The following is a 23971-nucleotide window of genomic DNA, read 5'->3' as shown; positions in this document are numbered from 1 at the left end:
CTCCAGAACCCCGCCTGGGAGCTGGGTGGGGTCTGTGTGGCCTCTCATCTGTGGACAGCTCCATCCAGCAGCCCCAGGTATCGGCTGTCCCCCAGGAGACATGTCTCTGGTGGTTCAAGGTGGTGACCCATTGACTTGTAGTTCCCCAGCCGGAAGCCCTTAACCTGGGAGCCACCCCCCAACCCCCAGTGATGCCCACAGACACAGTAAGGAGGCCAGCAGGTGGGGCGTGGGACTTCCTGCCCCACATGGAGGTGTGTCTGCACCATCTCCCTGCCCGCCTAGACCAGACCCCAGCCAGATTCTCCTTCTTGGATGCAGACTGTGGACTGTGGCCTTTCTGGGACTTCTTCTCTTGAGCTCCATCCTTACCTGCACATACAGGTGCTGCAACCTTAACCTGGCCCAGTGGCATATACAGGGCTATGGAGAGCGGGACAGTTGCCTGTGGAGCTCATGTTATCAGGGGGACTGGACATATGCAGAGCAGACTGTAACCCACTGGGAGAAGTGTGAAGGAGGGCATGGATGCCATATCTGGGGAGAGTAAGGAATTCCACCGGGGAAGGCTGCAGCGCCGGCACTGGCCAGCACTGACCTTGAACAGCAGGCCTGGGACACAGGACGGGTGACTCTTGATCTGAAGAACAAGAAATGGTCTGGAGAGCGTACCTCTAGCTTCTGAGTCTGGGGCGTAGGTAGTAGGCGAGAAGATGGGCACCTAGAGGGGCTGAGGCCAACGTCACCTGCTTTCCCAGGCCCGGGTCTGTTAACACTCTCAACTGCATTAGTGTTGGTAGTTTCTAGAAAGTTCTACAATCATGTATGCTACAAAATGTCTCACATCCTTTCTGGTCCCCTTTAAAGTGAAATGATAGTTATTTTTGCAACCCGTTCCAACTTTCTCAGGCCCTTTCTCGTGTTGCAAAGTAGAGAAAAGAAGAGACGGAAGACCAGGGCTGCAAGGACGTCTTTATTGTTCCTGGGAGGGAGCAGTATACAGAGCCACAGTGCAGTCACTGAGCTTGTTAAAAATATCTCAATAAATAAAACAAATAAGCAACATATACACTGAAACAGAAAAAAAAAAAAAAAAAAAAGGTTAGCTGAGCAAATCATGGAGAAAGAGAAAGGGGAGAAGTGAGAAGAATTCCAGGCTTCCTTGAGACAATCATGCAGGGGCTTGGGGGTGGGAAGGAAGCACGAGGTTCTTTTTCTGAGAGCCTTGGTCCAGTTTAAACAGAATTGTACAGGAAGGCATTTCTGGCTTATTTTTTAAAATATACACTAAAAAAAGGCACTTAGAGGGAAATACAAATCCAAAATCCTTGTAAAATGTGTTCCTGAATTTAGCGATTTTCAGAAAGAATAAATCCCCGCCCCCTCAAAACATAAAAATAAAAAAATAAAACCCAGGCCTGGGTCTGTTCCCACCCTCAAACAGTGGCGAGGATGGCAATGAACATGTCACCGGCAAGAAGGACCATGAGCGCCACTTCCTCTGCGGGGACCGTCTCGGGGAGGGGGCCGTGCGGTCCGGGGTCTGTCGCTGTGCCCTGGTCTAGGCACCGTGCTGGAGCACTGAGAGGGGGGGCTTCCCGGAGGTCATTCGGGTTTCAGAAGTTACAGACTCGGATGCACCCCAGTTCCACGTGCGCTCAGCTCCGCGGGACAGTCTGGAAAACAAGGTAGAGGGAGGTTGAGAAGCCGCTGCATGGCTCGGTGTCTGGGGACCGCCCTCCTTCAGGGGCCCCCAGACGGGACGGGGCAGGTGCGAGCCGCTCTGAACACCCGTCTCCTCCCTGTCCGCCCTGGCAGAAGCTGGACAGGTGAGCAGTAGTCAGGGCCACTGGGCACCTGCAGGCCGTTGCCCCCAGGGACCCAGGCCAGGCCTGGAGCTCCCCCTCCCCTCCCCACCTCCGCCCTCTCCGGCTGCACGCAGACCCAGAGGGCCGGATCTCCTGTCTCCTGTGCCCACCAAAGCCTTGCCCCCCAAGGTGCCCTGCAGGGCGGTGCTGACCCCGTGGCTGAGCCGCTCCCGAGTGGAGCTTCCACGGAGAAGAGCAGTCCCCCATGGAAGGGGAAGGGGTGCTGGGGTGAGGCGGCTGCAGGGCTTCGGGACAGCGGTGCGAGCAAAGCCAGCTGTGGAGGGCTGGGGGTGAGGACGCGGAGTAATGGGACGGCCGCTGGGCAGGAGCTGTCAGAGGGGATGAATTTCTACAGCTGTGCTTTTGAAAAAACTACAGATTCACAGACAAACGCAAAACAAAAATGTACAGGGAGGTCGCATGCACCTCTCACCTGGTTTCCCCCACTGGTATCACCTGGCACTAGTCTAGTGAAGCATCACAAACAGAAGAGGGACCTCGGCACAGTACGAGGGCTTATTCACACCTCACTCGTCTGTGTGTGTGTGTGTGTGTGTGTGTGCGTGTGTGTGTGTCTGTGCACCAGGCAATTTCATCACCTGTGGATTCTGGCACCCTCCACTGCGATCAAGATACACAACTGTCGAATCCCCAGCCCCACGAGGCCCCGGAGCTCATGGAATTGATCCATAAAGCGCAGGTGGGTCGATCAAAATGCAGCTCTGGGGCCAGCTTCCAGCCGCCGTCTCCAGAGCCCCTCACCCCCATCTCCACCACCTCCCGCAGGACCTGGCCAGTGAGGCTCCCAGGAAGCAATTCCAGCGACAAAAATTCCACGCTCTACCAGAAACACCCCTGCCTTCCCACTGGGAGGTCTGGTCGAGGAGTGAAGCTTGCTGCTGACGGGGAGGAGGGGGACCAAGTGATGTGGCAGAGGGAGGGGCATGTGCCGGCGGACCCAGCGGGCAGGGCTCCTGCAACTCAGGACCTCACAGGCTGCCATCTGCGCCCACAGGCTTGCTGGAGAAAATGTGCTGGAGAGAAGATCCAGGCCAGGGTGTCCGACCACCAGACTACAGAGTGAGTGTCGCAGCCGCCGTAAGCCAAGGTCATAAGTCTCCGCAGTGGGGACGGTGGGAGGGCCCCGGGGATACCACTGGGCACGAGCACCTGGCCAAGGACCTCGCGCTGGAAAGGTCCCACGCGTGGATGCTGAAGGGCCTGGGGGCGAGCACAGTGGGCCCCTCACCTCACTCCAAGGAGGCAGCTCGTGGCTGGGGCAGCTGCTGGCCTGTCGCCTGCTGTTCTGGGGCCGTGGACTGCTGATTGCCCAATCCTGCAGGACCCAGTGCTACAGCACACCCAGCCAGCTTGCAGCCAATCCCGCATTTACAGCGTGTGTGCGTGTGTGTGGGGGTGTGTGTGGGTGTGTGGCCTGACGCCACTGGGCAGGGGCAGCAGGAGGTATGTGCCTTGACCTCCTGCGCCCCCAGCTGCCTCCCCGTGGAACCCTGAGCTCCACACTAAAGCCCAGCTGCTCAGGGAACTCTAGAAACCTTTACTGCATCAAGACAAAGCTCTGCAAAAGCGAAGACACATTTTCCCTAAAACTCCAGTGCGTGGAAACACACATGCACTTCTTTTTTTTCCAAGTTCAGAGCACTCCAAATATGTAAGCCTTTTTAAGTGGTCCTGGGCAGAAAGTCAAAGGCTGCTCTCTCTTGGAGAATGTGGTTGTAATTAGATAATTAATAAGGGGGGCAGCTAGAGAAAGCTAAATGGAAGCCTTCCTCAGTGGGAGGAAATAATTACAGCAGTTTTTGATATATGAGCTGCGCCAGCCCTCCGAGGGGAAATACAGCATCATCCGTGGAAAGCCAGAAACGACAGGGCCGCCCCCAGGAGCGCAGGTTTCAGGGTTCACGCCACATGCCTGCGGGGCCCAGGGCTTGGGCAGGAGCGAGCGGCAGGTTCATTAGTCTTTCTGACCGAGAGCCTTCGGGGCCGGCCGCCTTGATGTCACCCTGACCCCAGCTGTGTCTGCTGACATGGGCGGCGTTCTCAGCCACAAATGAAAAACATCTGGGGCCCCGACAGCCTCCCGCGTGTGAGAGCCACCTGAAACCGTGTGCGTGTGTCCTGTACACAGTTCACTCTGCATCTGTCTGCCCGGCCAGGAAGGGGGGGCAGGCAGAGAGGCTGGGCAGCGGCTGGACTGAGAGGGTGGCCGTCCGCCTCTCTCACCCACACCGGACCATTGGGCACTGAGAAGCAACAGAGGGTCTTATTCGAATCTGTATCCCTAGGGCCTGACACAGGGAGGGGCACATTAACAAAGCTCTCCAGAAAGTGAGGTAGGGGCGGGCTTAAGAGGGAAGCATTCATTTTAAGGCCTTCCATCCATTCACTGATTCACCCACCCATCCATCCATCCACCCACCATCCTTCCATCAATCCCTCCATCCACCCTTCCTTCCTTCCTCCCTCCCTTCTTCTCTCCCTCCCTCCCTCCCTTCCTTCCCTCACTTCTTCCTTCTTTCCACCCATCCATCCATCCCTCCATCCACCATCCTTCCTCCCTCCCTCCCTTCTTCCCTTCCTTCTTTCTATTTACCCTCCATCCATCTACCCACCCTTCCTTCCATCTATCCCCCCCATCCACCCTTCCATCTATCCATCCATCCATCCATCCACCTATCCATCTATCTTCCCAACATGTACTGAGCATCTTTCATGTGCCAGGAATGCTGTTAGCTGTTTAAAAAGCCCAGAGGTGAATCAGAGAAATCTAGCAGGGGAGGAGTAACATGTTTATAAACAACTAGAGCTCAGGGTAGACAGTGACAACTTTTTTAGAGGAAGTGCAGCTAAGACTCTGCAACCAGAAGGGAAGGGGAAAAGTACCTTGGACTTGGTCGGGCTGCCAAAAGAAAGTAGGGTGAGCAATAAGGGTGGAGGGAGATGATCACAGATGTGAAATCTCTCCTAGTCAGATACAGCACACGCATGCACACATGCGCACACCTGAGGCTTTGCCAGTGGAGACTGGGGGGCAGAAGGGGCGGATCAGGAGGCCAGGAGCTGTTCACAGAAGCCCGGGGGCGTGGCCACGGTCCCCAGCACAGAGCAGACATCCAGGGCGCTGTGCCAGCTCTCACTGCCCCTTCAGCATGAAAAGTGGAGGCATCTTTGCCTCCACAGGCCCCTGGCACTGCCCAGCTCACTTGAAGGGGCTCTTCCTGTCAGGCTGCCCTTGCTGCCCCCTGCTGCCCCCTTCCTCCCGCTCACTACGCCTAAAACAAAGACCCTCGACACCTGGGCTCCCGGGTACACTGTGCAGGGGCGGGGGTGGAACGTGCCAGGGGGAGATGAGCAGTAATGGACCCAGGGGTGGAGAGCTGACAGTTGCCACCTTCCCTGGTGGGTCTCACCCATTCTGCACGGGCCAGCCCCCCTCCCTCTTGGGCATTTGTCCTGCACTGTTTTTCAACGGGGGCCCTCTGTCCCCTGGCCGAGCCTGCCCACAGCCTCCTGACCGTTTGAACACAGTTCCCAAGAATGGTTTGGAGGGACAGAACCAACTTCGTATCACCAACAAAACGTGCCGTAAATACGAGTAGAAAACAAGTGATGATTCGCGTCAGGCAACTGAGGACCACAGTGGGGAACCTGCCGAGCTAAGCACCACACAAACAGCCCAGTGAATGGGGATCCACCTTTCAAAACAGCGGAAATGATTATCTTGGGAGAAGCCAGAGGAGAGTGTGTGGATAAAATGAGAATGTGCTGTTTGGAAAGAGCATGAACAACCAGGAGATGGGAAAAGGGCTCTTGGAAATCACAAAAAGAATATTAGTAGACATTTTTTTTTAAATAATAGAAGCAAAATAGCAAAAGAGACACTGATGAAAAACCATTAATGAACTGGAGACTGACTCATGGAATCTCCCGGCATCTGAGCAAAAAGACAAGGTATGTGGAAAGGAGGAAGCGGACGCGGTCACAGGAGGGATATTGACGGAAGAGTCCCCACGCTCAAGAACGATCGAGGGTTTCAGATTAAAAGGAACACCGAGTTCTGGAAAGGAAACCCAACAAGACAAGCAACCGAGCCACATCACAAAGTTCTGGATTCTAAGACTACAGAAAACCTCCTACAGGCTTCCAGACATAAAAAGAAACAAAAAAGAACCAGACTGGGGTGACTTCCCCTGTGCTCATACCACCTGCTAACTGACAATCCCAGGACGCAAAGAGTTTCTATGGAGAAGAACGGTGTCCCCGGAGCTCTGTTCCCCAAGAATCCACGGACCCCGTGGGGAGGGAAAGAAACATGAGGCATTTAAGACCTCAAGAAATACACCTATCAGGTCCCGCTTCCGGGAAACACTACTAGGAAACGTCTTCCATCAGGTGAGAAGTAGCTTGGGCTCTGTCTCTGCAGGCATGGCAACAAATGATCTAACAACCCCCCCACTGCAAACCAGACAAACAGGTAAGATTCTTGTGGCCAGCGCTCTTTCTGTCCCAAGAGGGCAGGGCGCTATTCTTCCCCAGCTGGGTCCCCAGGGTCTGGAGCAGCGCCTGGCACACAGTAGGTGCTCAATAAATACCTGCTGAAAGAGGAACGACAATGAGGAGGTCAGACAGACAGCAGAGGTGAAGGTCAGCCAGGTGACCAGGAGCTCCAGGCTCCCTGTAGCGCCCGCGCTCTCTAACGCACTCGGTCTCCCGTGCGTTCTAAGCTTCTGCCCCTCAAGACCAGCAGGGTCGCCAACACACGGAAGCTTGTGAGAAACGCAGACGGCAGGTCTCGCCCGGAACTGAGGAATCAGCACCTGCACTCTGGCAAAATCCCCGTTCTTCGGAGATGCCCCCCGAGCAGGAAGAAGTGGGTGATCGTGCGCAGCCTACATCATCCGCATCCCTGTTCAGAGACGTGAACCGCGGCTGAGATGGGCTGTGGCTGCCAGGGGCACGTGGCTGGAGAAACAAGGATTCCAGCTTCAGGATGCTCCCTGCTGGGGGCGGGGCCCCGCCGGCAGCCAGGCCCTGAGGCTGTGCCAGCCGCTACACTCCTGCCTGAGAGCCCCAGACACAGAGACCCCCCCGGGGCCCGCCCGGGACACGCAGTGGACACAGCTGTGCAGCCAGCCCGCGTCCAGCTCGTCTGGCTGCACCTCGGTGATCACCCACCTGAATGCGAGGGCAGCAGGGGTGCCAGCGACAGGCCCCGCAGGGAGTCTGGGAAGGATCACCCACTCAGCCGGACGGGTTTTCTTCTTCCCTCTGGGCAGGGGATTTGAAGAGACCACGGGGCACTGGGTGCAGGCAGGTGCTGGACGCCTCCCTGCCGCCTGCTGGCCTGGCCGGGATGGGCAGTGCCAGTGGGTGGCCAGAACAAAGCTCATTCCCCCAGAGCCGCTTGCCCCGAGGCTGTTTCTGTGACAAATGTTTGTGCAGGGACGGGAGGAAAGAGCGGTTTTGCTTTCGTTGGAGAGAATGCGAAGCTTTGAGCAGCGAGCTCCAATCAGGCCTGGATAACGGGGAAAGCACGTCAACAGGACGCCCTCCCTTAGGGACCAGCGGCCGAGGCCTGCCGGGGCAGGTGCCAGGCTCACCTGGGCGATCGGAGAGGCGGGGGTCCAGCTGCCCCTGCACATGCGGGCCCTCTGTCGTCCCAGTTCAGGGCCCCTCCCTCCCTGTGGCCCCTGGGCACCTCTCCTGGCTGTGAGCCGGGCCTGGAAGCCCCGAGGGGCAGCAGGGTAGAGAACTGGCAATGCCAAACGACAAAACGGACCCCGTCCCAATGACTATTTGGGAATCCACTTCTAAAACCTAGAACGGCAGGAGGGAGCCCGGAGCCATCCTCCCATAGGCTGGACTCTATTAAGTGCAACTTGATTTTCAAAGGAGAAGTTTAAGGACATATCCCTGTGGGGCGATGGAGGGACAGACAAAAGGCAAACTGCTTCCTCTCCCAGCAAATGTAAAGCAGAAAGCACTGGGCTTGTGAGATTGTTGCGTTTTTACAAGGTTCCTCCGGACGGCTGTCCCACCTCCCTCCCTCGCCCGGTCCTTCCCTCCCCCTTCGGAGTCCCTGCCCTTTAAGGGGCTGTAAGTGGTCCCTGAACCAAGCAGCGGCTGGGAAGGCAGGACACTCTGGCCTCTCTTTACAGGCCCCTGGGCCCTTTGTTAAAGAGTGGGACAGAAGCTGCAGCCATGTGAGTCTCATTAGGCCAGTGAGAGGCAAGGAGGTGGCAAATGGGGCCAGAGTTAAGACCCGGAGCTTCTCTGCCGGAGGTGGCCCGTCCCTCCTGGACAGTCCTGCTTTCCTGGGGAACGGCTGGGTGGGAGGTATCCCACCACCATACCACAAGGCTCCCAGGACCCCCAGCGGGTGGAGGGGCTTCTGCTGCCCTGCGGGGATGCCTGAGCCACTGCCTGCTCCTCTCGGCTCTGCCGGGACCTCAAAGATTCCAGGACCTGCGCGTTCAGCTCGAGTGTGACATTCAGGACTGCTGCCCGGACACCGGCGCAGGCTGTGGGTTCCAGAGGGGCCGTTCCCGTCTGTGCTGGAGCCACCGACGCCCCCTGTGTGTGTCCCAGACAAGCCCCCTGCTTGCAGACGCCACCTGCCAGGGGCCCCTGCCCTGTTCAGGGTCTGGGGTCAGTGGAAGGGTGAGGAGGGTGGGGACAGGTGGCCCCTCTCTCCAGGCTCCGCGACTCAGACGTCTGACCCCAGCCAGCCCGCCATGTGTGAGAAAGAGGAATCCTCCTTGGAATGACCGCGTTTATGATGCCAGGACTTTTCTGTGGTTCCCTGGTGGCTTGCAGCGGAGCTGTTGGCCTCGCTCCTGCAGGGGACGGAGAACTTCACGTCCACTTAGAAGTGGAAACAGCGCTCTCTCCCCCTCCCTCCCTCTCTCTCTCTCTGTCTCTCCCCCGGCCCCGGCTTGCGCTTGGCTTCAGTGACTCAGGCTATGTCTGCAGTGACCTGTCTGCCATGGGGAAGTGGCCCTGAGAACAGGCTGGGAGGGGGCATGCTTGCCTCTGGGCGTCCAGGCGGGTCCCTCCTACTTGGTGCCTCCCAATGTCACTGCCTGGAGACAGCGCCCTGCAGAGCCCACCCCCCGCAGCCCGAGACTCCCCAGGGCCCGCCCTGCTCAGTTCCCAGGGGAGCTGCGACAGGAAGGCCAGGGGTTCCCGCAGACCCATCCTCAGCCCTGCCGCGGAGGGAGACCGTCCCATTTCTTCTCCATGAGTCACGAGACACGAGACGCTGCAAAGGGTCCTCCCACGTTGCAGAGACAGTGAGGGCGAGCAGTCCCGAGTAACCAGAGACGAGGAGGATACAGCCTCTTCCGGGTCCACAGGCCTCCAAACCCAGGAACTAGTTTAACCGGTGAATTATGATTTCTCCAGATGTCACTACATTCAGCTTCCAAGTAAAACTCCCGAGTGTTAGAGGGTGGAGTAAACAGTCTCCCTGCAGGCGCCCCATTTCAGGCTGGAGGTGCAGGAAGTGCCTTTAAGGATGGCCCATCCAATGACATCATTTCGGAGGTGAGGAGACGGGGGCCTGGGGTTGGGGAAGACTTATCCCAAGTCACCAGGCAGGTGCAGAGTCACCAGCAGAACTCAGGCCAGCTAAGCCCCGGGCCGGAAATCCCTCCTCTCCCACGACCGACTCCATGCCCACAACACCCTTCACTCGGGTCCAAACCTGGGGGCACCGAGTGAATAAATGTCTCTGCACATTTGACAAAGGAGTATCTGAAGACACAAGGGTCCCAGTGACGGCAGCACCAGCTCGAGAGGATATTAACTGAAGGGTTTCTGGCATCAGGCATCCTGCTGGACGTTGGCATGTAAGGATGAGGAGGACCTGCTCCCTTGTCCTCAACCAGTTCATAGTTCACTTGGGGACAGACAATAAAATAAATTATTACAACAAAAATGTAATGTGTGCTAATGAATGTATAATATAGGTACGTAAAGGTCTACAATTATTTTACTTTAAAATACAAACAAATATTATAAATACAAATGATTATAGCAAAATATCAGAAATGTTACAATAAAAGTATTAAAAGGCACATAATAAAAGCACAGAGAACGTAATGATTAAGTTTCCAGGGCTTCGGGGAGCTCTTCACGGGATCAGGGGCTGGCGCTGGGTCTTCAAGGAGTCTGGTCCTGGGCGGGAAGGGGCAAGGGCCCCGTGGGCAGAGGCGAGGGGGCACAGGCACACGCGAGGTGGGCTGGAGGAAGGTGAGGATATGGGGGTAATGGTGAAGGCAACTTTCGGGGGGGCCGAGATGGGCAGGACCCACAGAGCAGTGGGGAGGCAATGAAAGGGGTAATAAGGAGTGCACCGCACAATGAGCTGGGCCTTCCCGAGATAACGGTGGGGCGGCCCCAAGGATGCCAGGACGCGGAGACCCCGGCGGGGCCTGGGTGGGGCGGCCCCCCCCTTGTGGTCCAGGAGGAAAGGGCTGAGGACCCTGGGGAGACGCAGCAGCGCTGGAGAATCAGCAAGAGGTGAGCGGTGACCGAGGGTCCAGCTCGGGCAACAGGAGGGGTCGTGACCCCAGGGACTAAATAGGGGTCACGAGAGAAGGCGCTTTTGTGGGGAAATAAGGCGAGTGCTGGTCGGGCTGAGTTCTCAGTGCTTTCGTGACACCATGAAGGCTAAGTTCACTCAGCAGGATATGCGGCTTGGAACCCCAGAAGAGGGTTGGGGGCTTCAGATTTATGAGCAAGACCCTCCCCTTGGAAGGGATGAGGGTACCTTGCTGTGCTAGGATTTGGACCCAGGCCTCTGGATCCCAAACCTGGGCCTCATTCTCCATCTCTGAGCCTCCTGTCGGGGGCAGAACTGGGGGTTGCAGGCCTTTAGGGTCACACTTTCAGGGGAGGTGGGGAGGCTGAGCGGGGACCATCTGGAAGAGGCCGGAGGAGCTGGCCGGTAGCGCCCCATGCTGGCCGGAGGACTGCATTGCAGGGGAGAGCTCCGACCTGCCCCTGGCCATGGGGGCGGTCAGCAGGTGACCTTGGGGAGGGCAGGTCCAGTGCAGTGGGGACTGGGCTGGCTGCGAGCAGTCTTCTGCATGTTTGGAGCACAGAAAGCATGCCGGGAACTGGCTTCCTACATGGATTCTGCCCTCATTTCCACGTCTTCAACATAAACACACCCAGGCCTGGAGAGGCTGCAAACCCGTCGGGTCACAGAGCAGAGGAGCGAGAGCTGGGAATGAAACCCAGACTCCCGCTGTCTCCAGAGCGTGCCACCCCATCTCTCACGGGGGAGCACGGCCTGGAAAATGGGAAAGAACATTTCCCGCAAATGATGAAACATGGGGGATAGAAACACTGTTTCCAGGAATGCATCGGCGGTGAGGATGACCTCTGCCTGACTTCTGCCAGCTTTTAGTTCCCCGATTAATCTCAGAAAAGTAGGCAATTTTTAAAATGCAAAATGGTTTACAGAAATAACTGCACCTAAATCTATTTTATTGGGCCCTCTTTTTTCCAACCACCCAGAAAAAAAATATGCTACTTTTGAAATATTATGCACATAGGTGTGCACATCCAGAAGAATGCAAAAACCTTACTAAGAATCCTACTATGACCCAATCCCCGGTCCTGCCCATCTCTGGGAACCCTGATTTTGGCAGCCTCTTGAGATATGGGATTGATTTTGACAAACCAACAGCAGCCAGGGGGCCCTGGCGGGAGGATGTTCTTCTAGGCACAGGGATATGCCAGCTTTCCGGAGACCAGCCAGGGGCTGGGCTAACCCACCCCTTCAGCAAGGCCTTTTGCTTCCCAAGCTCTGGATTCAGTTACTTTTAGCCCATTTCCTAGTCTCAAACCTCAGCACCACCTGAGTAAAACTTATCTCTGTTGGGAAACATCATACTCAGAAATTGACCAGCCCACACTCAAGCGTGGAAGGGCCTCAGGGGTTCGGGTAAAACTAGCTCATAGAAACAGGACGGGGTGAGTGAGCGACCCCCAGCTGGACCGGCCACACGGCTGTGAGCGGCCAGGGCTGAGGTGGGAAAGCACTGACCCTCCTGGTGGAGGCCAGCCCCGGGTTCCCGAGGAAAGGTGTGCGCAGTGGGCTTGGGGTGGGTTCCACGGGAGCAAGTCAACACCCCGGCACGTGGTGAAATCAAACTGAACGTGCGTGTTTAACGGCCGATGAGAGCTGAAGGGGAAGGGGAGTGAATGGACGGTCCACTTAGGAGGTAAATGGCAGAGAGACGGTAAGCGGTCCACGAACAAGCCCGGCTGTTAAACGTCACCTCTCGCCCTTGCAGGAATCCAGCTCCTCCCGCACAGCCTGGCTCTCTGCCCCCAGCGGTCACTAACTCCAACCGAAGGACATCCGGTGGGCCCCAGGACAGGCGCTCAGGTGTCTCAGGGCAAACGCAGAGAGAACTCGGCGTTCCTAGACCGGCCACCCCTCCCAGGCAGCCCGCAGGCCCCGCCCGCCAGCTCCTGGCCCCAGCGAGAGGGCGACCCCCCGGCCTGTGGCTCCTGTGTGTCTTCCCGCTGGGCTTCCACGTGCTGCCACAACCACGGCCTCCTGCTAGCGGGTGAAGCCGGCACCCTCCTCGCTCACCCCGTAGACCTGCCCGGGGAAGGACATCTGATGGACTCTCCTCTCACCCCCAGCTGACACCTGGGGGCCCTCAAGCCCCAGGGGCAGCAGACACAGAAACAGAAGTCAAGTTCACGCCAGTAAGCCCCGAGGTAAGTCTGTGAAGAATCTCGTACAGATGCTCCGGCTCCTGGCAGCGAGGGAGTGGGGTCCCGGGGGCATTAACAGGGGGGTCTGCTGTCAGCCGAAGAGGATCAACCGGGGGTCCCCATCCACCGGATAAGGTCAATGTTACCCTGATGATCTTCAAAGCACCTGGAGTCGGTGTCGCCTCTGGAAAAAGTGTTAGATATTTCCTCCTAAAAAAGGCATCCATCACTCTCCTTCCAACGAAGAGCTGTAATTCCCAACCATTTGCTTTTGAGATTCAAACTTCTAATTTCGCAATACACAAATCTAAGGGCTCCTTTGTCTGCACTGAACCTAGAAGGACCTGTGAATGTGGGCGATAGACTCTGTTCTTTTTAATTGACATACAGTTGATTTACAATGTTCTGTTAGTTTCTGGTATACAGCAAACTGGTCATCCCATAATACACATATATATTCTTTATATATATCTACTCTTTTTCAGATTCTTTTCCATTATAGGTTATTACAAGATACTGAATATCGTTCCTTGTGCTATGCAGTAGGTCCTTGTTTATCTATTTTATACATAGTAGTGCGTATCTGTTAATCCCAAACTCCTAATTTATCCCTCCTCCCCGACCCTGCTTGCCCCTTTGGTAACCGTAAGTTTGTTTTCTGTGTCTGTGAGTCTGTTTCTGTTTTGTAAATAAGTTCATTTGTCTCATTTGTTTTAGATTCCACATACAAGTGCTATCACATAATATTTGTCTTTCTCTGTCTGACTTCACTTACTATCTCTTATCAGCCCACTGGTAACCGCCCCGTGCTGTGCCGACTGACCCTGGGGACTGAGCAGTCCAGTCTGGGAAGGGCAGGTCTTGGGGGACCTCAGGTGCTCTCAGGGGCCTCCTTGGCCTTGGCTTCCATGCGAGAGTTTAGAGTCACGCCCTCATCCCAGACGGCTCTCAGCCCCCAGGGCCAAGTAAAGAGATACACAAATACTTTCATTATTGCTCGATTTTTAAAAATCCAAATTTCCTGGGTTGAAATCCCACATGTATAAATTATAGCAGGCTCAAATAAATTATAGCAGACTCAAATAAATCTTACGAAATGTATTGTGTTTTCAAACTGTTTTTGAGTAGGAAAAAAGAAAACCCTGAATTATTCTGTATTTTCCCACACAGCCACAGAAGATGGCACGAATGAGAAGTGACCGACCGTGTGCGGTACGTGCATTTCTGGAAGCAAACCTCAGTGGGACCCCATGTCCTAGATGGTGCGGTGACACAATGTGTCCCCTCTTTTCTACAGGCTTCGTGGAACCACTGGCTCTTTGGAGCCCCCTCCTAAGCTGGGGGCTGCCGGAGCAAAGCATGTGAGAGCAAACAAAGCCCCTCCCTGGATGTCCGGACAGGGAGGCGCTGACCTCTGCCCCGGGGCTGTGACCAGGCCTGACGCTGGGACGTCCTGCAGAGGCGGTGCTGCCCAGCATCGCTGAGCCTGCAGCCTGGGCCCGTCTCCCCTGTCCATAAAGCGGGCTCGTTCTACCTGCCCCAGGTGAGTGAGCACCTGGCACGTAAGGGATGCTCCCCTTGTGCTGAGAAATCCATGGGGGGGACGTTACAAATGAGGCCACTGGCGCTCAGGGACGGAATCCTGTTCCGTGTCACACGTACCGGCGTCCCTGGGGTTTGGGATGACGGTGCACCGCAGGCTGAGAGACTCAAGTAGCCTGACTTTACGGTACAAATGCAAACAGAGTTTTCTTTGAAATGCGGCCGCTCAACAACTAGCATCTATCGCGCACACAGCGTGCGTTGGAGCTCTGCTCTAGACCCGGCAGGCGGGATGGACGGGGCAGAGCAGGGCCGAGGGGCTTCAGGGCCTTTGGTACTTAGACAGTATGTGTGTTTGTGTGTATACACACATGCCATCATATCCCATATACCTGTGTATATATGTACCACATATACACACCCCCCCACACACATGTACGAATATCATGTACAAACACTCAGACGCACAACGCCGCACCCTTCTCTAAGGAGGGTCACCTCTGTCCTGAGTTCGCTGCAGTCGTTAACTACTGAATTCACAGTTTGGGGGTAGAGGTGATGCAGTCCCATTGGTCCAAACGGGCCCATCGCACGGAAGTCGGCATGAATTCGGGGCAGAGTTCGATCAGACCCCGCTACTCTCCTGGGCGTGACTGCTCAGTGCAGCTCCACGGCTCCAGGAGTTCTGGGGACGGCTGAGCACTGGAGAGCAGATGCAGAAGAGCCTCTTTGCACCCTGGAACCTGCCCAAGGAGACAGGACTCCCTCTTCTTAAAAGAACGTTTTCAATCACTCAAGTGCCAAGACTTCCCTTCTCTTCCTTTCTGGAAGAATCAGCCTGACAGTCAGTCGTGCAAATCACAGATGCCCATGTGACAAGCAGAGCTGTGTATTTCCCAAATATCCCGCTGTATTTTTGCATTGATTGCAACAATACTCCTGAGTTTGAACGCCAGAAACGACTACTTTAATTAGAAAGATAACAGCGCTAAGACCCAGAGACAGGGGATGAGACCTTGGAGTTATGACCAAAGCAGGGTAGCTGAAGTCTGAATATTTGCTATCACATTTCTGACCAAAGCAAAGGCTACACTCCTTAAGCGGGAATCTCCCTTGCATAATCTGCCCATTTTTAATGCATTTATTTACCATTTGGTCTCCAGCTTAACATCCTATAGTAATTTCTTTTGCCGAGACAGACCCATGAACATGGAAAGCAGTGTTGATGTCAATGTTTATAAAGGGATTCGGCAGCTACTTTAAATCTTAGATCCAGCAATCCACCTTCCCTTCCAGACTCTCTTTAATCAGGCTTTGTCAATAAATAGGTGAGATACAGATGTTCTGTGTAGTTTTAAAGAATTCAGGTTGAATCCACTTTAAAATAAAACACTCTGGAAGCACATACAGAGGAGGAAAGTTAACAGACAGAAGAAAGCTTTAACAAAACCCCGAATGGAGGCAGGACTCTGCGAATCAGCGAATACACCTTGAACCAAAGATAAGAATTCGAATAATGCTTAGGGGAAGCACAGAACAACCCAAACGCTTTCAACATCGAACAGGAGTTACTTCAAGGAAATCTGGGGTATAGAGGCTCACGTGTGGCAAACAAATAAACGAAGCCATGGTTACACTCTGAAAAAGTTTTATATGTTAAAAACTTCAGTGAAAAGTGCCTTTAGAAATTGAGCTTCTCCCAAGATGAACCTGAAACAACTTAGTTTAGACAGTTTTCCCAATGCACACACCCATTTCGCAAAGCAGAGTAACCATGTCTGAGGCTCCAGGACACGAGAGAGACCCCTGCGGTGTCAGACTGTCTTCCCTCTCATCACAGGGCTGGTCCAGTGGGGGCGAGGGTGGCGAGGCTGCAACTGCAGACAAGGTCCCGCCTCTCCCGGGCTGACGTGTGGTCCCTGCTCATCCAGGCCGGCTGGGGCTCAGCTCCACAGGTCACTCAGGACTCGGGCTGGCAGGGTCTCCACCGTCTTGTAGCTGCACCGTTGCGGGCTTGTGGCCTTCCAGCCGCTCGGGCAGTGGAAGACAGACTGAAGTATCCCCCACTTCCTTCTGGAGATGCTCCGGAAGCTCACCGGCTGGAGCCAGTCACCCTGCCCAACCGCAGGGTGCGGGGAGCGGGAGGGGGAGGGCCAAGCTTTGGTGGTGCCGCTGAGTCGGCCCCAAGGGCCAAGGCAAGGTTTTTGAACAAAGGTTTGTCCAAAACACAAAAAGTCGGTTGTAGATGGTCACTTGGGAAACCATCTGATCATGTGATTACACTACTTTCTCCAAATGTGGGCGTCAGAGTCCTGAAGGTTGACGGGTAGCAGAATCACGGCTGGGGAAGCTCAGTGTTTTGGGGGGAAAGGTGCAGACAGCCAGATACTGAATGAATGTGTGAAAGAACTTAACTTTTAAAAAAACGGTCATTAAGGTCAGCCGTAAGGGCAAGACACCAAGGTGAACACAACGACGTGAATCCACGTTAACTTGGTAGCAACGGGGTCTCACTCACGAGCTCACACCCTGTTTTACTGAGATGATGTGGCGGCTGGAAGGGTGGTGAGGTGAGTTGTTACTCGGCTTCGAGGTGCCGCCCCTGCTTTCCTCTCCTCCCTCCAAGTGACAGGCCACCTGGTCCTCAGGACAGCGGCAGGCGTCCTTGGTGTGAAGTTTCCGCCGGGATGGTGACTTCAGGAGGCTCGTCGTGCTGGAGGGACCCGCAGTGTCGCTGCTCGATGCCCCAGGGTTTTGTGAAGGGTCCTCGCTGAGCTCAGAAGAAAGCTCCACAGGGCTCGCGTGAGCTGGCCTTTCACTGAAGTCCTCTTGGCACCGCTGCCCTGGGGTGTCGTCCTCGTCCAAGCGTGTTCTTGGACATTGCTAATGCATTTACTCCAAATTTGGTCTTTCAGGGCTGCCTGGACAAATGCTTCTCCTTCTCCTTCCTGGAAGTCACCCTGGTCACTTCACTTCCAGGACCAGGAGGTGTGGCTGGGAGACTGGCTCTGGACATCCCTCACAGGGAAGCTTCTCCTGCTGGTGGGGCTCTGAACAGGGTTCCCACTGACCAGACGCATGAATCTTCCACTGCCCCCACCTCGCCTCTCAGCCTGCTCACCCTGTTCAGCTCATGGGCATCACCCAGAACCGCACACAAAATGGCGGCCTGGGTGCCATACACACACCCAACATCCCCCTGGCTCCAGAAAACAGCCTAAAAGTTGGCTCTCTCACATTCTGAGTGAGGTGAACTCAGGGTTGGATGAGGGATTACCGCGTACACTGTGCTCATCTTCAGAGCACCAGCAACCCTATGGCATCTTCTGGGAAGGAACTTGGATTCTCCCTCATACCTTGTACTGTGGACTAGAGAAGCAAAATCGAAGCTATTTAGTGAACCAGAAAGATGTGGAAGGAAACCACTTTCCCCGCCAATATAGTTTAGTTTGAGTTTCAGGAACTTTAATTGTTGAGTTGAAGGCATAATTAACACTAAGTAAAGCTGTGACCTTGGATATTTACAGGGGTTCAGGGGTTAATGTCATTTCACTAGCAGCTGGGGACTCAGATCCCAGGAGAGGGTCTAGGCAGGCGGGAAAGCATGGGAGCCGTGCTGTCGGTCTTTAGAATAAAGTTCACGGCACATTTTACGTCTTAGCGGGAAAACCATTAGCTTTTATAAGTTAAGACTGCAAGTTAAAATTACAAATATACTTTAAAAATGTAAAAACTACCTTGGATCCCTTTAGGAAATGACCCTACAGTGTTCAATAATATCCCCCCCACCCCATCTCCCCAGGGCTACGTGGCATTTACGATCTGGTTTGCAGGATTCTCGGAGATCTCGATGGCGAATTCTTATCATCACCCTCAAGATCGTCAAACGCAATCTCACCTGCTGGCTGGCGCCAACCCACAGGACATCGGGAAGGTACAGTCCCCAGACCCAGACGTCCTCTGCTGGGCTGTGGGCTGACACAGCAGACACTAAGGACACTGCGTAGCCATAGGGGCAGAGTCATAAATAAAATTCCTGGGCTGTATTCTTTCCTTGGACAAATGTGCACAATAAACGCATGAGAGGCCAGCTTTTCACCTTCTGCCACTTTGCCTGGATTAAATAAAACTGGCTGAACCAGGCAGCATGTATCAGGGTCTTGGCGGGTCACCCCGTGGGCACTGGGAGGGAGGTCGGGAAGAGTGGACCACGCCCAGAGGAGGGGCCCCTCCAGCGCCAAAGACGGGCCGAGAGCAAGGCGGGGACCCTCAGGACCAGGCAGCAGGGACCCGGAGCAGGAGATGGCACAGCTTCCCCCCATCTCCTGTTTGGGAGGGTCTGAGCACTGAAGGCGCGAGAAGCTGACCCTAAACCCTGAGCATCCCAGGGACGCGTCTTCGTGTGTATTCTACACTCTGCCATGTCTTCTTCCACAGATGACACTCAGTGGGTGACCCCTTGGCCCCTCTGCCTCCTTGCCCACCCCGCCCAGGGGAGGTGAAGCGGCGTGACCGGTGGATGGTGGAAGGGGAACTGAGTGCGCTCAGCGCAGGTCCTGGAACCCCCCTCCTGGAGCGGGAGCTGGCTGTCGGGAGGGCGCTTCCCATCCACCCTCCAGCAGCTCCCCCGACCCCCAGGCCCTGCGGGGAGGCCCACCTTGGTCCAGCTCTGCCGACACAGGGTTGAGTCTGCCTGACCCAGGGACCCATCATCTGTAAAGAGGCGGGACAGCCTACCCCAAGAGGAGTTTCAGAGCCTCAGTGTTGGGACTTGCCTCAGGGCTCAGGCTGCTTCGCAAAGGAAGGTCCCATCAGGCCCCGCTAACCCCTCCTGTCTCCCCTTTGCCACCTGCTATCTGAGTGACCTTGGTCACGTCTTGTCCCCAGCTGCTGGACCTCACTTCTCCCAGGTGGAAGTGGCTGGAGGTCTCCACGGCCCTGGGGGTCTGGTGATTTTTGAGAATCTTGGGGACAGCTGAGAGCTCACTCGCACGTCCCCGCGGGGGCACGGCTGGCATCTGACAAATCTGTTTTAAGACCTGGTTAAAGCTGTGGACTCCTCTCTCTCCCCAGAAGATGCCCAATGCCGTGAGTACACGCATTGCCTTCTTGGGGAGGAGGCTGGTTTAACCGGAATATTTCTGAAGGGAAGGAGGCTAGAAGGAACCCAGATAAACACCGGGGGAATGAGGGGGAGGCGAATCGCATTTAAAGTTGTGGGTCCAGATGGACTGAAGCCAGACATGCCGCCCACGGACCCCTGGCTTCACGGAGCAACTCTGATCGGCCGTCGATTACTGACGTCTTGCAGATGCAAAAGGAGAGAAAAGCCAGTTCCGTACATCTTACAGCTGGGAAACCAGTAAAAACACAGCCCTTCAGCTTTCCATTCCTGAGAGCCACCTCCCTCTCCACAAGGCAGAGACCGCACCCCCCCCCCCAAAAAAAACCCATCCGGTCCCCTCTGGACACCCCAGGAGCTGGGGTGCATCTGACCCACCTCCCCCCGGGCGTCAGAGTTCCTCCGTGGCCAGGCTTCTAGAAAACTCTTCTGCTCAAGCGCTGAATGTTTTCCCTGATCTGTCTTCAAAATCCCAATCCTTTTCTTTCTGCTGGAATTAAAAGCTGGTGAGCGGTGAAGGATGGGCTGGCTGTCACTCCTCCTGGGTCTCCTGTCCCTGCACTTCCGCTTTCTCTCCCTATTTCTCCTATTTAACGTGAGGAAAGCCAGCCCAGCTCCTCCGAGATGAGAAGCTGGAGGAGGGAGCGTGAGGTGGATTTTAAATCCGCAGAGAATTTAAGATGAGTGATGTGGCAACCCCACCGTCTGCACTCCCATGGGCCTGCCGCCCCACCTGTGCTCACAGGTCCCCGCTTCTGGGTGAGGACAGGCCACAGGGTGACGTCAGTGGTTGGGGGGGACAGTCCCCAGCCCCGCCTTCCCAGTAAGACAGGATTCGCACAAATGCCACGCTCTCCTCCGAGGGACATCAGGCACCACAGGCAGAAAATGGAGCCCCAGAAATGCAACAGCCTTGCTGAGGTCTCTAGAATTAGCAGAAAAAAACGGATGCTGGAGGGAAAGAATCATCAAAGAAACATTCATGCCCATCTCGCCCCAAACCGCACCTTCCCTGAGTCCCCTGGGGCCATGCTGACCAGAGGGCGTGCAGCCCCGTGTGAACACTCTCGGACTCAAGCTCTGAGGATGCGGCAGCCCTTTGCACGCCGGGCAGGTCCAACCGACCAGCGTCTCAGGTTCTGATCCCTGGGCCTCACCAGACAATGCCCTGGGCCCATCACACAGGAGGTTCCACTGTCAAACCCAGATGCCCTCGGATGCGTGTCTCCTGGGAGCCTGGCTCTCCCTGGGCGCACACCTGGACCAGTCATCCTGTCCCCCCGCGGCCCTGGCTCTCAGCAGCTGGGACTGCCCTGGGTTTCTGCAGAGCCCCTCGGGAAGCATCCTTCTACTCTGTGAAAAGAAGCTCTGTCTTTGGAGAGCTCTTACGATTGAGTTATCACTTCTCAGCGATCCAAGCAGATTCGTTCCCTGAAAGCTCCCTCACATGGAACAAAATGAATCCGTGAGTTACAGACAAATTCGCTCCTCCCAAGGAGTTCTCCTCATGAATTTAAGTGCTTTTACAGATCATTAACTCCCTGGCCAAGAGGCCAGAGCAGGGAGGAGGCTGAGCTGGGTGTTGGTGGCTGCAGCCCCGAAGGCCAATCAGAGCTGGGCTGAGGGGCTCTGAAATGACACCAACAGGAGTCAACGTTCACCCAGATTAAATCTACACGTGCTTCTGAGCGCTGTCTGTTTCGTGAGGCCGGGCACCCTGGCACAGGGAGGGACACATGGCTTCTGCATTTCTGTTTGGGCCACAGCACAAAAGTGGAAAAAAGTCCTAATCTGTTTTCCAGCCACCGTCTGATTTCAGGTCCCGGCAGTTTGGAGAAGGCCGGTCAGTGCAGGTGGGCAGCAGCGCTGGTGCAGAAGGGCCGGGGCTCCAGCACTTCCAGGAGAACACAGAGCTGCCCAGTTTGTCCCACATGGTGCCCCGGGGTCGGAGGAACTGGGCTGCTGGGAGCAGAAGGTGAGAGCCGTCGGGAGGAGGAGGAGAGCAGGGCCCGGGGTGTGCACAGGGGCTCAGAGCCAGAGGCGCCTGGACTTAAATCCTGACTCTGTGTGCCTCTCTGAACAAGACAGTGTGAGAGAGAGAGAGACGAGACAGAGAGACAGAGAAGGGCGTTGCCTGACTCGTGGGGGTGGTGTGAGGCCTGCGGCGCATGTGGACGGAGGCCCCAGTGCGCTCAGGTGGGCACCGTCTCCTCCCTCCAGCCCTGTGATGCCCAGGGTCCCCACCTGAAGGCTGAGCAGCTCCCCAGAAAGCACCCTGCACACAAACAGGGCAGACACAGAGCTCCCACTGGGACTTGCACAGAACTGCAGGCACCGGAGACGCTCAGGACGTACTTGCTGAACGGAGCTGACCTGAGGCGGGGCAGAGGGTTCGCAGCCAGGGAGGCGAGCCCGTCCCAGCTCAGGGGCAGCGAGCGCACGCCGGGTGGGCACATCCTCCAAACCCAGCCCAGGTATGAGCCGCCGCAACCCTCCCTACGGTAGAGGCCGCTGCAGGCACGGGGGAGTGAGTGGGTCACGGGCTGCGTGAGGAGCACAGGGGTGGAGGGGCGCCGACCGTCCTCCGCGCCCCCATTAGACGGCACGAGTGCACGGGGCTTGCTGGCTGGACGGGTGAGCGTCCGCTGCTCGCTCAACACTAGCAACGACAGTAACAGTCACGCCCCTTTGCTCTGCCTGCCTGAATGTGTCAGCGGCCCCAGGGCTCTGTCCGAGGTCCTCCTCTGCCCACCGGGCATACGGGAGCTTCCCTCCCTCCCCGCCTGAGTCACTCCCCCCCTGGTGGCCTCCCTTCACCCCGTCTTGATCGCCAACGTGGAGACCTGCGCTGCCATGAGCAGGTGAACCGCAAACAAGAGCCCCGAGAAAGACCGCTGCTCCTCCCTTGTGGGGAGTGGCGTGTCCTCTGGCCTTGGGGTGCCTGGTCCAGGGCTGCCGGCCCTAGGAAGCCCTTCCCGACCACCCCCCGCCTCCCCTCCACGTGTCCAGCATGCTTCCCACCGGTGCAGCCTGACCAGGGGCCCCGGTCTGCACAGCTGTGATGTCCACAGCCCAGGGACCGGGGCTTGACTCAGGATGAGGCCCTGCTAACCCCCGTCTAGACGCCAGGTCCCTGGTTTCGGGGGTTGGAGGTAGCACATCAGGATGGCGGGGGAGTGATTTTCAGCACAGGCCTCCCTAGCTGGGCGCGCTGGAATGGGGAGGGGGCAGCAGGGCAGAGAGAGGACAGAGTACCGTAGAAAAATCTACAAACGATTCCAATGTACATCCCCCTCCCAGCATTGGAGAATGGCTCGGCATCCCTGGCAGGAGGCTGTGTGTGTGCGTGTGTGTGTGTGTGCGTGCACGTGTGTGTGTGCGTGTGTGCGTGCACGTGTGTGTGCGTGCACGTGTGTGTGTGTGCGTGTGTGTGCGTGTGTGTGTGTGTGCGTGCACGTGTGTGTGTGTGTGCGTGTGTGCGTGCACGTGTGTGTGCGCGCGTGTGTGTGTGCGTGTGTGTGTGTGCGTGTGTGTGTGCGTGTGTGTGTGTGCGTGCACGTGTGTGTGTGTGCGTGTGTGCGTGCACGTGTGTGTGTGTGCACGTGTGTGTGTGCGTGTGTGTGTGCACGTGTGTGTGTGTGCGTGTGTGCGTGCACGTGTGTGTGTGCGTGTGTGTGTGTGCGTGCACGTGTGTGTGTGCGCGCGTGTGTGCGTGCACGTGTGTGTGTGCGTGTGTGTGTGCGTGTGTGCGTGCACGTGTGTGTGTGCGTGCGTGTGTGTGTGCGTGCACGTGTGTGTGCGCGTGTGTGCGCGTGTGTGTGTGTATGTGCGTGTGTGTGCGCGCGCGTGTGTGTGCGTGCGCGCGTGTGTGTGCGTGCGCGTGCATGTGTGTGCGTGTGTGTGCGTGCGCGCGTGTGTGTGTGCGTGCGCGTGCACGTGTGTGTGTGCGCGTGTGTGCGTGCACGTGTGTGTGTGTGCTGGACAGGATGACCACAGGGCACATCGGCTGAAGTGAGGCACTTCTGAAAATGACAGGGGCGCTGTTACTGATCACGCTTGGAGAACAGGAGTGAACCGAGATGGTCCTGGGGATGTGGGCAGGGACGGTCACCCTAGCAACAGGGCATCCACTGCTGACCCTCCACCTCCACTCAGTCCAGCGGAGCCCTGGTCACTGATCTCACCAGGACAGCACTAACCCCACACCTCTCCAGGTGCTCGGGTCCCCGCAAGACCACAAGCTCAACGGGGAGAGAGCCGTGTCCACCCACAGCAGTGACCCCTTCCTGCTTTCTGGCGCCTGCTGGGTTCTTCCTCTGCACGGAGCACACTGTGCCACTGATGTTATCCACTTAGAAGTCTTCTAAGAATTATGGTCTCACTCTCATTACTGGGTGTCCCAGCACTTCTGTGCGATCACGTGTCCTCATGTGGTATGTTTCACAGACAAATTCTGACCACAGCCTCCAGAAGTAACATTGAATGCAACATAAAAGTGGGCTCCTAAAGGTGGTGGGCACGTGGGGTTTCCAGCTGAAAGCACCGACCCCACCCCGCCCAACCGTCGTCCTGTCCCCTCCATGAGATCTGTGCCCACGGCCACGTACAGCTTTCGGGCCATGATTAAGATGAAACCCACACAGTCCTGGGGACACGCTTCCGTTCTGTGTTATCTCCG

The 23971-nt window shown here is 56.2% G+C and overlaps 1 protein-coding gene across 1 annotated transcript in view; it reads right to left on the bottom strand.

Annotated features, from left to right (window-relative positions):
- Positions 1–960: 960 nt before the first annotated feature.
- TWIST2 (twist family bHLH transcription factor 2) overlaps positions 961–23971 on the bottom strand; it is a 50454-nt gene continuing 27443 nt past the window's right edge. Inside the window, exon 2 of the mRNA XM_059927515.1 lies at positions 961–1676. The gene's annotated coding sequence lies outside the window, so the exon portion shown is untranslated. The remainder of the gene's footprint in view (positions 1677–23971) is intronic.

Source organism: Balaenoptera ricei, chromosome 7 (genome assembly GCF_028023285.1).
Source record: "Balaenoptera ricei isolate mBalRic1 chromosome 7, mBalRic1.hap2, whole genome shotgun sequence".
Taxonomy (NCBI): Eukaryota; Metazoa; Chordata; class Mammalia; order Artiodactyla; family Balaenopteridae; genus Balaenoptera; species Balaenoptera ricei.
Note: the sequence above shows the minus strand (reverse complement) of the source record. Positions and strands in the feature narration are given on the sequence as shown.